The sequence below is a fragment of the Myodes glareolus genome, chromosome 4 (assembly GCF_982192425.1).
Source record: "Myodes glareolus chromosome 4, mMyoGla1.1, whole genome shotgun sequence".
Lineage (NCBI taxonomy): Eukaryota > Metazoa > Chordata > Mammalia > Rodentia > Cricetidae > Myodes > Myodes glareolus.
This window is the reverse complement of record NC_142029.1, coordinates 93,847,206-93,865,998: the sequence shown is the minus strand read 5'-3', so window position 1 is coordinate 93,865,998 and position 18,793 is coordinate 93,847,206. Positions and strand designations below refer to the sequence as shown.

General features: G+C 39.2%; 1 protein-coding gene across 4 annotated transcripts in view; it reads left to right on the top strand.

Moving 5' to 3' along the window:
* Positions 1 to 18,793, top strand: part of Arhgap32 (Rho GTPase activating protein 32) — a 248,548-nt gene that overhangs the window by 170,258 nt on the left and 59,497 nt on the right. The window lies entirely within an intron of this gene.

Here is an 18,793-nt window from a genome sequence, read left to right as displayed (position 1 = left end):
CCGCTGAGCTTCCTTGTTCCTGTGTGACAGCAGTCAGGTTTTAAGGGCTTATCCATCACACTAGGTATTTAATGGTATTGTGCGACTGTCGTAACACTTCAGGTCATAATGCTCTTCTGCTACCAGTTGTTCTTTTCTGCTCATCTTTGCCTCTGATGCTTCAGCTTTAGTGTGCATAAGAACCACAAGGGAAATATCATAAAACACTGAACTCAAGGACTAAAGCCCCCAAATTCTGCTTCAGTAGTTGTGGGATAGGTTGCCAGATCACTTCTGGTGTGTTTTGTCTCTGTGCCTACTAGGTAAGTTCAGGTAGTCAGCTGGAAGTTGGTTAAGACCAGCAATTTGCTACATTATGTTTAACACATTGTTCTAGCCCAGACTATAATTTAGCTGTGAGAACAGAAGAGTAAGTTCATCCATGTGTTTAAATTATACCAGGACTCTCTTTTCTTTAAACTTCTGGGAGTAGGAAGTTTGAGATTATATTAACAACAATAATTTGAAATTCTGAAATGTGTAGTTTTGTCTCCTAAGAAATACATTGAATCTTTGTTTTTTAAGGTTTTCAGCATATTACATATTTCGGGTGGGAAAGAAGCCGTCACTGTTTTAAAATAGCTGGCATCACTCTCAGCAATGCTCCTAGGCATGGACCATGCTTGGTGTGCGGAGTAAGGTCCTTAGGTCAAAGGCTTTATACAACCATAGTGGTAGCAGCTTTGATCAATATTAGTTTAAGTGCAATGTTCTCAGAGGGTTTCTGCTTTTGTCTTGGGATGGGCTCCACTTACATCAGAGTGACCCAAGAAATATGTTAAAACTGGGTTTTGGACCGGGCGATGGTGGCACACGCCTTTAATCCCAGCACTCGGGAGGCAGAGGCAGGCGGATCTCTGTGAGTTCGAGGCCAGTGTGGTCTAAGAGAGCTAGTTCCAGGACAGGCACCAAAAACTACAGAGAAACCCTGTCTTGAAAATAAAAAACAAAAACAAAACAACAACAACAACAACAAAAAACCAACAAAAAACTGGGTCTTAGTATCAGGATCTGAGGGCATGGAGTAGGAGGTTAAGTTTCATAGCAGATTCCACAGACGATTTTCATGGCACATATGAAGTCCACTGATCCAACCTTCTGTTGTTAATCCTGTGCAGAGTTAGTGAGAGTCAATACAGTTCAACAGTTGCTCTGTCTTCCTAACTCACAGGGATTCTTCCTTACATATGTTGGCAATGTGGGTAATATAGAAGATAAATCCCATTTGGAGGTGACAACGATTTGTATACTTCTCCACAGGATGGTCAAGGATCACATGTTTTGTTTTTTAATTATTCCAGAACAGTGTGTGAGTGTTTCTGTGCACAAAAATTAAAACAATTCTTCAATACCAATACTTTCTTTACCTAAGAGTTTAATGTTTTTCTGCCCAATTGTCTTAACAAATGTAGGTACTTGGAAAGCTTGCCCTTCTAAGAAAAGCTGCACCTTTTTATAACCCCAAAAAAGAGCAAAATGTTTCTTTTATAGATAAATAATGAGAAATCATATGAATGTACAATGGATTTCATCTAGAAGCTCACATATTTTCAAGAGCAGAGGAAATACATGATATAATAAAAGCGCGTTTTCATTAACCTTTAACTCTGACAGCTTTAGGTGAGAGTCCTTTTATCATATTTACATACAGAATAAAACTAAAACAGCCTGATCAGTGTAGAACTCACATAATAACAGGCATTCTGGGTAAAGAACAGATCACAGTAGCAATTTGTGAACAGTAGTGACCTCTACTTGTCTGCTTGTAAGAATCCTAGATTTCTGTAGTAGATGACAGTGGGCCATATGGTTCTAAACTGTCATTTAAGGGATAGAAGTCTGGAGGTAGAACTGGGGAGATGACTCAGAGATCAAAGTGCTTCATGTTCAAGCAAGAGTACAAGAGTTCATAGTCCCAGAACACTGCTGGGTGGGTGTGCTGGCTAAATTTTAATTCTAGTCTTAGAACATAGACATGGGTTTTCCAGGGCAAGATGGTTAGCAAGACATACTGTAGACCCTGGTTTTGATTGAGAGACCTTGCCTCAAGAAGAATAAGGTGAAAAAGCTATTAAGATCCCCAATATTGGGGTCTGAAGAGATAGCTCAATGGTTAAGAGCACTGACTGCTTTTCAAGAGAACCCAGGTTCAATTCCTGGTACTCATATGGCAGCTCAGAACTGTCTATAATTCCAGTTCCAGGGGATGCAACACCCATGGCAAAACAACAGTGCACATAAAAAAAAATCCCTATTGTCAGCCCTGTCTCCAAATGCATATGTACACATGTGCTTGTGTACATGTTCATCCTCACATACGTGTGCACCCACAAACATGCAAATAGGCACACACATACAAAATCTAGACACAGAAATATAAATTGTTTTATTTCATAAAAATGGTAAATACAAAATACAGTCATTGCTAGAATACTACAAATACAGAACTGAGTTCTGACTTTGCACCAACCCTCCTTTAGATCACAGAAATGTGTAAATTTTACATATTTTTATTCATTGCTGATGTTTTAAGTTTTTCAGGTTGGTGCATTGTTATCATTGATACCCAGAGATGAATTTGCTACTGCATAGCTTTTTATTATTTTATACCATCACAATATACCCTACCAAGTGACGTCTGACATGTCCAATTTCACTGAAGCCACTGATAAGACAGTTACAAGCAGTAGTTACTAAGGTCTTCAAGCTATATATTCTCCCGTTTGAACTGTCTTCTAAGACCTTTCTTATGACTCAAAAGTAAAAGGTACAAATAACACCTCTACCTACATGTGTATACAATTTCAAAAACATTTGAAACTTTCACACACAAAAGACATAAAAAGCAAAATAATTTCTGTCTTTTAAAATACACAATATTTAGATATAGCTACTTAGGATAAATGCATAAGAGCTTTCCTACTTTAAAGGAAGTCCACAGACTGAACAGCATTTATTAAGCATGACAAGGCCCATTTATAATAGCTTCAAAAATATACAGCCGTAAAGCTAAAAGGAGATGTGAGAGATAGGTATACTGTATACTACAGGAGCTTGTTGTTTGAAATGAAAGACAACCCAAGTAAGTGTGTATTGGTAGGCTCTGTTTTTAAATTATTTTTTCTTACCAAATTGATCCTAGGTAAAAATTCCCACAAACTTCTTTTGTAGAAACTGATGAGAAGATAAAACAATTCACATGGAAATGCAGAATATTTAGGATAGAAAAACCAGGCCTGATTTGTAATCAAGAGGGAACTAGCTCAAAGTGAAGGTCTGCTGTAGAACTTCTGGATCAAGAAGTATTAATGCAAATAAAGACTGTTTAGTGGAACAGAATAGAGTCTAGAAATAGACCCACACCTATATGGATAAGTACTTCCAATAACCATCAGATGCCAGTACAGTGAAGGAATGACTTATTTTTGCCTCCAAGATGAACTTTAGTTCATATGTTGCATCAAGTGTGAAAATTGACTCAAAATGGATCACATATCCAAAAGTAAAGAATAAACTATAAAACTCCTCAAATGAAAATAAGAGAAAATGTCTGTGGCTTTGGATTTGGTAAAGGTTTCTTAAGGTGTAACATCAGATGAACAATTCATAGAATAATTTTAATTTTATCAAATTTTAAAAAGCACCATAAAAGAATAGAAAGATGAGCATAGACTGGAAGCAAGTCTTTGCCGTAATTACATCTGATAAAGAACTTAAATATAGGACATATGAATGAATTCCAAAACTCACTAGGAAATGGAACTTGGTTTCAAAGATGGGCAAGGATCAGAACATACACATAACCAAAAGGATTTGAATGACAAACATAGATTTTCAACACCAGTAGTCTTTAGGGAAGTGTAGGTTATAACAATGAGGCATAGCACCATAACTTACGTGGCAAGCCTGAAGAATTAGAAGTTGTTTACAGTGCTGGTTAGAATGTGGGGTTCTGCATTAGTGTATAGGATTTTTAGTGAGTTATACAACTATTACATATCTTGTCTGTTGGGGGAGGCTGTACGTTCATTCCCAGCAGCTCAGACCTGAAATAATCACTCAGAAACTATATATATTTGCCATATTATATTGTTTGGCCAAGAGCTTAAGTGTATTGCTCGGTAGCTCTTATATCCTAAAGTAACCCATCTCCATTAGTCTGTGCATCATCATGAGGTCATGGCCTACTGGCAAAGTTTCAGCGGCCCTAGTAGAGACGCTTGTCTCTGGTGGTGGCTACATGGCTTCTCTCTGACTCCCGACTACTTTCTATATAAATCTCTTTCAGCCTGGCTTTACTCTGTTAAGCCATTGGCCAAAAGCAGCTTCTTCATTAACCAACGGCAAAACATATTCACAGTGTGCATCCCCTCCCACATCATTTATCTAATCCTTCCCTAATGAATTACCCAGGAAGAAAGAAGGAATATGTTTATGCAAAAGCTTGAACATGGATGTTTATAGCAGCTTTATATATAATAGTCTAAGACTGTAAATGATTGTATTATCTGCAAGCTGCAGATTAATTGTAACATGAGGGGCCGGCTTGTTGGGGTATCTGTTCCCACCCAGTACTCCACAGCCAACAAGTCCCAGAGAGAATCAGTTACACAGAGATCTCTATAAGTTATAAAGCTGATTGGCCCATTAGGTCAGGCTACTTATTAGCTCTTATAACTCATGTTACCCCATTATCCTTATCTACGTTAGCACATGGCTCAGTACCTTTTCCTCTCCGGTGGTCTGGGCAGAACTGTGGAGGGAGCTTCCTGCTTGCCAGAATGCTCCCAGTCTCTTTGCTCCACCTCTACTTCCTGTCTGGCTTTCCTGCCTATACTGCTTGCCTGGCCAATCAGCGTTTTATTAAAATACGATTGACAGAATACAGACAATTCTCCTGCACCAATTAATGACTAGGCATATGATAGCATCCATACAGTGAAGTTTTTCATAGTAATAAAAAGGAATTAAGCATTTTTTTTAAAGTAAATTTTATTAAATTATAAAAGTTTCCATTTCCGCCCCTCTTCCCAACACCCTCCCACTCCCCCCACTCCCTCTCCTCCTCCCTCTTCGTCCCTTAGGGCAGTCAGGGTTTCCTGCCCTGTGGGAAGTTCCAGTTCCCTCCCCCTCCCTCCAGGTCCAGGAAGGTGAGTGTCCAAACAGACTGGATCCCCAAAATCCAGTATATGCAGAAGAAACAGGTCCCAGTATCATAGTCAATGGCTTTTCAGAAAGATTTCGGGCCAGCCACAGTCAGAGAATCTGGCCAAATTCCGAGAATCTGGTTAGATCACCTCCTCGTTCAGTCCCAGTCCAACTGGCCTTGGTAAACTCTCATTAGATCCGTTCCCTTGTATCAGTGGGTGATAGCATCCCTCGCAGTACTGATTTCGTTTTTCATGTTCTTCCTCCTTCTGCTCCTCATTTGGACCTCGGGGGGCTCAGTCCGGTGCTCCAATGTGGGTCTCCGACTGTATTGCCGTCCTTCGCCAGATGAAGGATCTATGGTGATAAGCAAAATATACATCAGTATGGTTATGGGCCACGGCCGATTCAGGCACCCTCTCCTCTGTCCAGAGAACAATCTGGGGGATCTCTCCTTGGACCTGGGATCCCATATATAATCAAGTCTCCTGTAAACCCTAAAATGACTCCCTTAGTTGAAATATATTCTTCCCTGATCCCATATTCATCCTTCCTCCCTCCCCCCCCCCCATCCCAGGCCACCGAGCTTTCCCCGTTCCTCCCCTACTCCCTTCTCTCTAACACTCTCCCCTTCCATCAACCCTCCCACCCCCCCATGCACCCGAGGTTACCTGGGACTCTTGTCTATTTCCTACCTCCTGGTGGATAGCTAAATAATCTCCATCAGGTTCATCTTATTTAGCTTCTCTAGGATCACGAATAATAGGCTCAAAGACCTTTAATTATGGTTAGAATCCACTTATGAGTGAATACATACCGTGTTCCTCTTTTTGGGTCTGGCTTACCTCACTCAGTAAAGCGTTTTCTATTTCCATCCATTTGCATGCAAAATTCAAGATGTCATTGTTTTTTACCGCTGAGTAAAACTCCAATGTGTATATGTTCCACACCTTTTTTAACCATTCTTCTATTGAGGGGCACCTAGGCTGTTTCCAGGTTCTGGCTATTACAAATAGTGCTGCTATGAACATAGTAGAACAAATACTTTTGTAATATGTTAGGGAATCTTTAGGGTATATTCCCAAGAGTGGAATTGTTGGGTCCTGAGGGAGGTTGACTCCCAGTTTCCTGAGAAACCGCCACACTGATTTCCACAGTGGCTGCACGAGTTTGCATTCCCACCAACAATGGATGAGTGTTCCCCTCACCCCACATCCTCTCCAGCATAGGCTATCGTTGGTGTTTTTGACTTTAGCTATTCTGACAGGTGTAAGATGGTATCTCAAAGTGGTTTTGATTTGCATTTCCCTGATCGCTAAGGAGGTTGAGCATGACCTTAAGTGTCTTCTGGCCATTCGAAGTTCATCTGTTGTGAATTCTCTGTTCAGTTCAGTACCCCCATTTTTTAATTGGGTTAATTAGAGTTTTAGTGCCTAGTTTCTTGAGTTCTTTGTATATTTTGGAGATCAGACATTTGTCTGATGAGGGGTTGGTGAAGATCTTCTCCCAGTCAGAAGTCAGCCTTTTTGTCCTACTGACAGTGTCCTTTGCTTTACAGAAGCTTCTCAGTTTCAGTAGATCCCATTTATTCATTGTTTCTCTTATTGTCTGTGCTGCTGGGGTCCTACTTAGGAAGAGGCCTCCTGTGCCTATATCTTGTAGACTACTTCCCACTTTCTCTTCTATCAGGTTCAAAGTGGACGGATTAATGTTGATGTCTTTAATCCATTTGGACTTGAGTTTTGTGCATGGTGATAGATATGGATCTACTTTCATTTTTTTACAGGTTGATATCCAGTTATGCCAGCACCATTTGTTAAAGATGCTTTCTTTCTTCCATTGTATACCTTTAGCTCCCTTGTCGAAAATTAGGTGTTCATAAGTTTGTGGGTTAATATCTGGGTCTTCTATTCGATTCCATAGGTCGACTTCTCTGTTCTTATGCCAATACCAAGCTGTTTTCAATACTGTAGCTCTATAATAGAGTTTGAAGTCAGGGATGGTAATGCCTCCAGAAGTTCTTTTATTGTATAAGATTGTTTTGGCTATCCTGGGTTTTTTGTTTTGCCATATAAACTTGATTATTGTTCTCTCAAGGTCTGTGAAGAAGTTTGATGGGATTTTGATGGGGATTGCATTGAATCTATAGATTGCTTTTGGTAGAATTGCCATTTTTACTATGTTGATTCTCCCAATCCAAGAGCAGGGGAGGTCTTTCCATTTTCTGGTATCCTCCTCAATTTCTTTCTTCAAAGACTTAAAGTTCTTGTCAAATAGGTCTTTCACTTCCTTGGTTAGAGTAACCCCAAGATATTTTATGCTATTTGTGGCTATCGTGAAAGGTGATGTTTCTCTGATTTCCCTCTCTGCTTCTTTATCCTTTGTGTATAGGAGGGCCACTGATTTTTTGGAGTTGATCTTGTATCCTGCCACGTTACTAAAGGTGTTTATCAGCTGTAGGAGTTCTTTGGTAGAGTTTTTGGGGTCACTTATGTAAACTATCATATCGTCAGCAAATAACAAAAGTTTAACTTCATCCTTTCCAATTCGAATCCCCTTGATCTCCTTATGTTGTCTTATTGCTATTGCTAGAACTTCAAGCACTATATTGAAGAGGTATGGAGAGAGTGGACAGCCTTGTCGCGTTCCTGATTTTAGTGGAAAGGCTTTGAGTTTCTCTCCATTCAGTTTGATGTTAGCTGTCGGCTTGGTGTATATTGCTTTTATTATATTTAGGTATGATCCTTGTATCCCCAGTCTCTCCAACACCTTTATCATAAATGGGTGTTGAATTTTGTCAAATGCTTTTTCAGCATCTAGTGAGATGATCATATGGTTTTTTTCTTTCAGTTTATTTATATGATGGATTACATTGATAGATTTGTGTATGTTGAACCAGCCCTGCATCTCTGGAATGAAGCCGACTTGATCATAATGGATAATTTTTCTAATGTGCTCTTGGATTTGGTTTGCCAGTATTTTATTGAGAATTTTCGCGTCGATGTTCATGAGTGAGATTGGCCTGTAATTCTCTTTCATGGTTGTGTCTTTGTGTGGTTTTGGTATTAGGGTAACTGTAGCTTCATAAAAGGAGTTAGGCAATGACTCTTCTGTTTCTATATTGTGGAATACGTTAAGGAGTATCGGTATTAGCTCTTCCTGGAAGTTCTGGTAGAATTCTGCATTGAAACCATCTGGTCCTGGGCTTTTTTTGGTAGGGAGATTTTTGATAACAGCTTCTAATTCTTCGCGACTAACAGGTCTATTTAGATTGTTCACCTGTTCTTGGTTCAACTTTGGTATATGGTACTTATCTAAAAAAATGTCCATTTCTTTTACATTTTCCAACTTTGTGGCATATAAACTTTCATAGTAAGATCTAATGATTCTCTGAATTTCCTCTGTGTCTGTGGTTATGTCCCCCTTTTCATTTCTGATCTTATTAATTTGCATGTTCTCTCTCTGCCGTTTGATTAATTTGGATAGGGGTTTGTCAATCTTGTTGATTTTCTCCAAGAACCAGCTTTTTGATTCATTGATTCTTTGGATTGTTTTCTCTGTTTCTATTTTGTTGATTTCATCCCTCAGTTTGATTATTTCCAGTCTTCTAGACCTCCTGGGTGAATCAGCTTCTTTTTTTTTAGATCTTTCAAGTGTGCTGTTAAGTCTCCAATGTGTGCTTTCTCCGCTTTCTTTAATTGGGCACTTAGTGCTATGAACTTTCCTCTTAGCACTGCTTTCATAGTGTCCCATAGGTTTGAGTATGTTGTGTCTTTGTTTTCATTAAATTCAAGGAAGAGTTTAATTTCTTTCTTTATTTCTTCCTTGACCCAGGGGTGATTTAGTAGTTGACTGTTCAGTTTCCATGAGTTTGTTGGCTTCCTGGGGCGAGCATTGTTGTTGAATTCTAATTTTAGTCCATGGTGATCTGACAAGACACAGGTAGTTACTAATATTTTTTTGTATCTGTGGAAGTTTGCTTTGTTACCGAGTATGTGGTCAATTTTCGAGAAGGTTCCATGAGCTGCAGAGAAAAAGGTATATTCTTTCCTATTTGGGTGGAGTGTTCTATAGATGTCTGTTAAGTCCATTTGATTCAATACCTCCAATAGATCTCTCAATTCTTTGTTTGGTTTCTGTCTGATTGACCTGTCCATTGGTGAGAGAGGAGTGTTGAAGTCTCCTACTATTAGTGTGTGTGGTTTGATGACCGCCTTGAGTTCTAGAAGAGTTTCTTTTACATATGTGGGTGCCTTTATATTAGGAGCATAGATATTCAGGATTGAGACTTCCTCCTGATGAATTGTTCCAGTTATGAATATGAAATGTCCATCTCCATTTCTTCTGATTGAGTTTAGTTTGAAGTCGATTTTGTTAGATATTAGAATGGCCACGCCCGCTTGTTTCTTAGGTCCATTTGCTTGGAAAACCTTTTCCCAACCCTTTACTCTGAGTAGGTGTCTGTCTTTGTGGTTGAGGTGTGTTTCTTGTAAACAGCAGAATGTTGGATCCTGTTTTCGTATCCAATCTCTAAGTCTGTGCCTCTTTATAGGTGAATTGAGTCCATTGATATTAAGTGATATTAATGACCAGTGGTTGTTGACTCCAGTCATTTTTTTTTTTTTTAGGTAGTAGAGTGTATGTGTTTTTCTTCTTTGATTTGTGCTTGTGCATGGTCGCTAGATGTTCGAGTTATTGTAGGCCGTGTTGGGAATGTTGGATTCCTTCGGTAGTGATTTTCCTTCTAATATTCTCTGTAAGGCTGGATTAGTAGCTACGTATTGTTTAAATTTGTTTTTATCCTGGAATATTTTGTTTTCTCCGTTGATAGTGAACAATAGCTTGGCTGGGTATAGTAGTCTGGGTTTGCATCCATGGTTTCTTAGTTTCTGCAGTACCTATATCCAGGATCTTCTGGCTTTCATGGTTTCCATAGAGAAATCCGATGTAAGCCTGATAGGTTTACCTTTTCCTTTGAAGCTCTTAAAATTTTTTCTTTAATATTTATGTTTTGTGTTTTGATTATTATATGGCGAGGGGATGTTTTTTTCTGATCCAGTCTATTCGGTGTTCTGTATGCTTCTTGAACCTTCATAGGAATATCGTTCTTTAGGTTGGGAAAGTTTTCTTCTATAATTTTGTTGAATATATTTTCTGGGCCTTTGAGCTGCAGTTCTTCTCCTTCTTCAATCCCTATTATTCTTAGATTTGGTTTTTGTATTGTGTCCCAGATTTCCTGAATGTTTTGTGAAGAGAATTTGTTGGATTTGCCGTTTTCTTTGACCAGAGCATTTATTTTCTCTATGGTATCTTCAGATTCCGAGATTCGTTCTTCTATCTCTTGTATTCTATTGGTTATGCTTGATTCTGTAGTCTCTGTTCGTTTACCTAGGTTTTCCATATCCAGCCGGTTCTCCGTTTGTGTTTTCTTCATTGCCTCCATTTCAGTTTTCAATTCTTGCACTGTTTCCTTTACTTGTTTGATTGTTTTTTCTTGGTTTCTCAGGGTCTCATTCACGGATTTACTTATTTCTTCAAACTTTTTGTTATATTTCTCATCAATTTCTATACTCATTTCTTCAAACTTTTTGTTATATTTCTTATCCAATTCTTTAAGGGAGTTATTCATATCCTGTTTAAGGGACTCTATTGCTTTCATAATGGCACTTTTTTCCACTTCTTCTGGGTTAAGGTGTTCAAGCCCTTCTGTTGTAGGGTCCTTGGGATCTGGTGTTTTCATGTTGTTTTTCAGATTGTTGGATGAGGTCTTGCCTTGGCGTCTGCCCATCTCTTACTTCAAATGTTCTCTATTGGAACTTCTGTTACCGGGTCAGGCTCCCTTCTTGGGCAGGGACTTAACTGACAGAATGCCCACCTTTCCTCAGGCAGGCTATTGAAGCACAGGCACTCCCTCTTTCCTGGATGCGCTTACAATGCAGGCTCAGCTTGCAAGGCAGCTGAGCTGGGGAAAATTTTATGGCCCCAGGGGGAAGGGAGAAATATAGGAATTCGTACCTGGATGGGAGCTGGGATGGCAGGCGGGAGGGGGTAGCCAGCACTGCAGGGCGACCTGGGCGACTGTGGGGTCGGGGAACGCCAAAGCTCTTCCTCACCAGGACCCTGTCAAGGCCCGAAGCAAACTCACCCCTCTGATGGCCCTCTGCTAGAAGTCAGGGCCCCTGCTGGTCAGGAATGTGGCTGACCTGGCACCTGGTCCACCTGTCCTCAGGGAGGCCTTTAAGACCCAGGAACTGCCTCGAGCCGGGCTGCGCCTACAGCCCAGGCCCAGCTCGCAAGGCTGCTGAGCTGGGGAAATTTTATGGCCCCAGGGGGAAGGGAGAAATATAGGAATTCGTACCTGGATGGGAGCTGGGATGGCAGGCGGGAGGGGGTAGCCAGCACTCGGAATTAAGCATTTATACATGCAGCTACATGAATGATCTTCAAAGTAATTATGCTGTATGGAAAAAGACAGATAAGGACACTTTATTCCACAGGACTTCATTCAAATGAAGTCATAGAAAATTTGGAGTAATGTACAGTGGTATATAGGTATACGGGTTGCCTGGTAGCAGGGGAAGAGGGTGAGATATAAGGAAAGAATTACAAGGGAACCTTAGGGTTCCTTAGGGTTGGTGAGTGTATTTATATGCTTCCTTGACTGTGGTGTCAGAACTTACTAAAATATAGTTTTAAACATGTGCAGTTCATTGTTTACCAGTTGAACTCAAGAATAGTAAAAGAAAAAAATTATGCCCAACCCACTTGACAATGCACATCCATTTACTCTTCTTCACTTTACATAGCATAGTTTTTTATTATTCTATTCTTACAGATTTCCCAGTGAAACTCCACTTCTTACCTATCCTATCTCTTCTGCTTTGAAAGACACATTGCTACTAGATTTCTGCCTAAAACAGATCTTCTGTCCTCTGGTGTTCAGAATTTTCTAGTTTTATTTTCTGCAGAATGAACTTCAAATTCTTTGCTTGCTATGATAAAATGACCACTCATGACTCTGACTGCATATTCTCATTCATTCTCTGTTTCTGTCTTATATACTGGTGTTATCTCTTTTAAAGATTTTCATTTTTGTTATGTGTATGAATGTTTTGCCTGCATATATGTAAGTGCATTATGTGTTTGTTTGTGGTACTGGTTGAAGCCAGAAGAGGAGCATTGGATCTCCTGGAACTGAAGTTACAGGCATTTGTGAGCTGACATGTGGGTGCTGGGAGCTGAACCCAAGTCCTCTGCTAGAGCAGCAAGTGCTCTTAACTGCTGACCAATGCTCTATTTTATAAACTTACTCATTGATCATATTTAACCATTAACCCATTCACTCTGACTTAAACATGTTACTCTTTGCTGCTCTTGTGTTTTTTAAATGATAAAGGAAACTAATTAGAGTTTTCAGACAATTGTAATTTTTTTTGTTTTGTTTGACATTTCCTTGATTTAATTCAAGAAACAGAATCTCCTCAGGTGTTTGCATCACAAAAGACATGTCTGCTCCACCCTCTAAGTTGTGATTGATGTCATTCCATTGTTCTTCATTTCCCCTCACCCAGTTCTTATATTTACTGTCTCTATCCAATCTAGATTCTAAGCTCAGCATTACATTGAAAGTGAAAACAATATTTTCCTCCCAACCCTCACAAATATGTAGTTGGGACCAGACTCTTATAACAAAAGGCAAATTACCAAGAGAGAACCAAGTTTATTATCATGTAGTGCATGCAGCAAGGGACAGCTTCAGGGAACGGGAACTGAAGCAGTGGACCTTCAACAGAGGAGCAGCAATGACACAAGGGAAAGCAGCCCCAGTTTTTCAGAGGTGGAGAGCCAGTGAGGCAAGTGTGGGAGAGAGCCCTGGTATCATTGCAAGGTTGTACCAAGGATCAATGAGATTGTACATCATCCTCTAGGGTGGAGGGAGAACTCAGACCTTTTACGAATGTAATGAATTTTTGTCCTGCTTTAGGCCAGGCCTGCTTAAACTCCCCACCTCTGAAACCTCTCCCACTAGAGAACCAGTGAACCAGAGAACAACCTTGGGTGTATAGGTTAAAAAAAAAAAAACAACAAAAAACAGAGATACAAATCAAACACTTAATAAATCATAAAGCAATCTATTTCATAACAATTCTTTGGGATACGTATGGTTTTATTTTTAACAATATGCTTGCTTAGCATATTACAAATTAAATTAAACCTTGACTATGTATTTTATAATGTGGGATATAGAACATCATCAATATTTTTCATGTTTGATAGCTATTTTAATTTTGTTATCGTCAATGCTAATATTAATACTGCATAAATACCTACTGTTAACTTATTAGAAGTATGTTTAGGACCATTTCAGAAGTGGTTGGAAGTTCTCTCCTAATTTCTGGACAAAATTTATTTTATGATTTTTATATTAAGCAAGACTCAAACAGGTTTTTTGTTTGTTTTTGAGACAGGGTCTCTCTTCATAGCCCCGGCTATCCTGGAACTCACTATATAGATCAAGCTGTCCTCTAGCTCACCGAGATCTGTCTCCCTGCCTCTGTGTTTTGGGATTAAAAGTGTGTGCCACCACTCTGCCAATCAACAGTTTTTACAATCAAGCATTCTAATCAAATGTGCTACAAATATGCACTAATTTAGTAGTTACTGATGAATGATGGCAGGAAAATAATGGAATTTTTGTTTTTAACCATTATAATTTCTTTAAGAGCAGAAATTTTGCATATGCAATAAAAACACAACCGTGTTACTCTTAACATTCTATAGTCTCACATCTGAGCAAAGGTAATTTCAAACCGTGTTCATGGGCACTGCATGACGTGGCAGCACAAGTTTGCATGTTGTGTGCTCAGAGCCCAAACTGAAACTACACGAGAGAGCCCAGGGAAGCACTGCCAGAGACAGCTTGGATACATTAGTGTTTGACTTTTAATTACATTTTTTGGTCCTTTCGTGTGCAAATGCATTTACTATTGCCAATTTTTTATAACCCCCACTTATGCAACCTTTATTTCCAGAAGCTGAACTTTAGACAGTCAGAGGGAAGACAGAGCTCCCCTGTATTTTTATTGTCTTCAGCTCAATATTCTTTGTGTTCTGAGGAGGTAGACTGTAGTTTTCTTCAGCCGTCATCTATCACAAGTATGCTCCTAAACCCTACATCTATGACATCACTGTGGTCTCAGACAATGTAAAAACAACTATATGATTTTTCTTATTTATTGTATCTAAACTTGCATCAGCATCTGATTGCTGTCTTTTTGACACCTCTTGACTGACTTGGCACAGCACTTTGCAAGTTCTGCCTTTTTTTTTCCTGTTGCCTTGACCAGGGCATGCTTGACCATTTGCCCTCTACATTTTGGGGGAGAATTACCTCCTCGTTCTCTTTGCTCTGGACATTTTACTCTCTGAACTTTAAATAGTATGTTTCTGTCAATCTATGACCTTATTTCTGAATATCAAATCAGTCTGTCAGGCTGTAAAGGTTTTTTTTTTTTTTTTGGTTCTAATGGAAATTAGGGAGTGGGCATTTCAGAAGACAGTGCGGTGTGCTTCTTTGGGAGATGAAGAGTAGGGAAAGGAGAGACTCAAGAAGAACCCACACCAGTAGGTGCAACCAGAAACAAGATAAGGAAATGAGAATTTGCACTCTAGCTTTTAGATCCTTTTTTGTAAAAGCTTTTGCCTTTTTAATTTTGTTTTGTTTGTCTCTTACTCTTTATTTGTGAAAGGTACTGTTTTCCACTTCTAGTAACTCACTGGAAACAGTATTTGCTCTAGTTTTAAAATCTAGACTAATCGACTCTATAACCTGTCATGTGCATGTATGAAATGGTACTGGAAAGGACCTGCAAGTCAGACTGGGCTCGGTCAAAAGCAGAGTAGATTCTCTGAGAATGGTTGTGGGAAGGGGAAAGTAATTTGCATTTCTATGTTTTTGGACTTGTTTGACCACCTCAGTTACATGGTTTTCTTCAAAGGTAGATAGTATGTGCAGATATAGAAAAGCTTTAGTTTAGTTTTGAGTGTTGCTGAATTTGACTTGGTACAAGATTAATATGGAAGGAAACTAAGAGCATCGGTTTAAATGTTTAAATGGTCAACAGGGTGTCCATACTGGATAGAAAAAAAAAGGTTGAAAGAGACATGTTACTCACTGGGGGAATATAGGCATGAAAGGCCTAGAATGGCTCAAATTTCAGCATTGGTTGCAGAATATAAACACCAGAGATTTAGGGGGAAGGAAGTTTTAGTCAACAAATGAAATACTGGAGTTGTAGCTTCCTGAGGCCAAATAACTCCCATAGAAGAATCTGTGGTGCGACTGAGCAGCCATAGAATTTGCTTATAAGCTTTGCTCTTATGATAACGCCCGATAAATTAAACTTAAAAGGTTTGTGAAAGTCAGTGATATGCTTGTTACTGACATGTTTAAATTTCTTTTTAGCTTTTGGTTGGCTGCTTCAAGGAGACAATATTTAAGAGAAGGCCTCCCTGTTGAACAAGGATTCTTTTCTCTTCCTACTTGTACCAAAGCTCCAGGCTATTTCTATCTCATTGCTTTCTACCTAACATTTTCTTTAATTTGCATCAAAATATTTTTAGTCTGCTCGTTGTTGAAGCTAAACCAGACTCTCCTAATTAATTTACATGTTCTCAAGAGAGTCCGAAGCTGAGCTAGGACTTGGCAACCAGTCAGAACAGATTTTAAGAGCTACCAGTGCTGCACAGGCACATGACCCAGTAGATAGCTACAGATTAGGGTGAACTGGAGTCACTTGTAAAACTCTCTGAGTTAGTGTGGTTGGTTGCTAAATGCAACCTTTACTAAAAATTGAGGTGTGTAGGTTTACAATAAATGAATTGTATTAAAATATGTTTTCTTACTATTCTATTATATTTTACTATTCCTGCTCCTGAGGTTCCATTCTTCTTATGAGTTTGTATAATACAAATATATTACCAAGTGCTATTCTGCATCAGTTTTCAATCTTGTGCCCCATTGGCACTTTAAAAACTAACTATGGTAGGGGTGCTTATGCCACAAACACTAGAATGCCATAAATCAACAGCATTTTCCTCACTGGGGCCCGTTAATGAACACCAGCACATTTCCAGCTTCAATACCCTCTCCGATGGCTCACTTCATCGCAGAGACTTATGGGGAAGCTACTGAAGCAATGTTCCTCACCCCTTTCTGTGAGCCGTCCTCACTCTGTCACAAAGTCAGTCTTCTTCCCCTTTTAATGTCTTCCTCTGCTGCTTCTTTGCCAACCTCTCCCAAAGCTGAATCTCATTTGAGCCTGGATGATTGATAGGCCTGATTCTCTTCTTCCCAGCACTGATTCAGAAAGAGTAAGATAAGAAACAAGATGTCACAGCAAGAAGGTCCTTATTCCCAGTGCTCTAGACACTTTCAGCACTTAACACTTGGGGTGATTTAGAGGTGTTCATATGTGCTGTAGTAGTTAAGTATCTGTCTGATAAGTATCAGTGTTCCTTAGCTGTTTCAGGGTTAGTTAGGTCAGTGAGTAATACTTTCAACAGAATACAGTTTCATTTGTTTGCAATGGATCATTTGTAGAATCTGTTTGCCTTCTACAAATATATAATTGTCTGTCTTAAATAAAAGAGCCCTTCACCATTAAGAATGCTTTTGGCTTTAAGGAAAAGAAAACAAGAGGAAAGGTAGATAGTATCTACAGTTGAGTCAACAGCTTAATGATGGTAGGCAAAGGCTTCTGAGAGTCTCTAGGTCTTTCATTGTGGTCAGATGATGCTGAGATGCCAATAAGCACAAGGAGAGAGAGGAGAGTAGCGTGACATTGCATTCACAAATGTTTTGGTTTCACATGAATGTCAAATCTAGAAACTAAATATTTTGTTTGCCTAATATTACAGTGTGTAAGAAAGAGCACCGAGAACAGTGATCAGAATTCGTCATTCAGTTGATCTATTGTAGATCTGCACAGGATGTGAACAGAATTTTCCCATATACTTAAATAGTCCATTGAGATAAACTAAGAAGATAAAGATAGTGTACATGGTGACATAGTCCCCTGAAGAAACACATCAAGCTTTGAGCAGTCTTTGCAGGGAAGGGATGTGAAACTCATTCTTTGCTGAGTTTCAGATAACACCTGAGTTCAAGAACTAAACTAGGGATACACACACACACTGGTTTTTCAAGGCAGGCCTTCTCTGTGTAATAGTTCTGGCTGTCCTGGAACTCACTTTGTAGACCAGGTGGGCCTCAAACTTGAAATTTGCCTGCTTTTGCCTCCTGAGTGCTGGGATTAAAGGTGTTTGCCACCCTGCCTGGCAAGGCTAGGTATTTTTACTTCAACTCTTGAAGTATGAGTGATGAGATTCCTCATTTCACAAGCTGGAAAACTACGCTGTTTACTCAGGGCCCAGAACCTACGAAAGTGGATGAGCTACTTTTCCAGTCTAATCTTTATGGCAAATTTCAGGTGTTTATAAATTGAACTGAATTAAGCTATTATGGGAGGAGTAACAGTTGAGAGTAACTTAGCTTATATACACAGAGAAGAGATGACATAACATCCTATTCATCTGGTGGAGGAGCTAGAGTCCTGAAGTCTTCAGTAACCAGCATACTGGGATAATAACATAGCATTTGACAAGTGATTACTACATGCATTCAAGTAAAACTAATCTGTTAAATCCCCATACACACCCTTATGAGATTAGTATTATTATCATTGTGTTTGGAGAGGGTAACTGAATTACAGAGAGGCCAAGTTGCTTATCTAACCTAGCAAGTAGCAAATTCAGGATTGGTCCAGGCCTCTTGCTTTTGAAGCTGCCCTGTTAGCTGGTATGCCTTGTGTCCTCTTGAAGAATGCATAAATGGAAAAAAATGGCTTTTTTTCAATTTGATTCTTATCCAGTCCTTCCAATCTTGGAAGAATTTTACTTGTTTGGAGAAACAGGAAGTTGAATAGAAAATGTTAAACAAATTTTACTACTAAAACATATTTGATGCATCATTTTGCAAGACATGGCTTTAATAATCCCTAATTCAAAATTTTTAGACAAAATTCATACACAATTAACAACCTCTTTTCAACTTACTGTGTGATTATCCTTTATAATTTTAAAACATATCAAAGAGTATCGATCCAGAAATTAAAATAATAATGTAGCAAACGAATCTGTGAAAAATAACCATACACAGATGGAAACTATGCAGCTCAGAACATCATGAGTCATACTCTTGGAAGACAGTCCCATTCTTCCCCAGTCTGTCAACAAAGGGGGATGCAGCGTGGCGTAGTTTTCATGTTTCACTTTTAGCATCTGCTGCATGGCATCCCATTTATATCCCTATCTGAGGAAACATCTATAAATATTGGTAAAGATTTTCTTTATACATTTTCTCTTGGGTGTTTATCTTTGTAGTCATTCTCTTGGTCACCATATCTCTGAGTGCCTGGAACTCAGTATTTTCCAGATACACCTTGTTGGGATTTCACCTAAGGCCCTGCAAGCAGCTCTGATGTAAGGGCAGTGTGGTGTGCTCTGCAAAACCAGTTTGTTGCTCTTGGTGAAAAGTCTTTCTTTT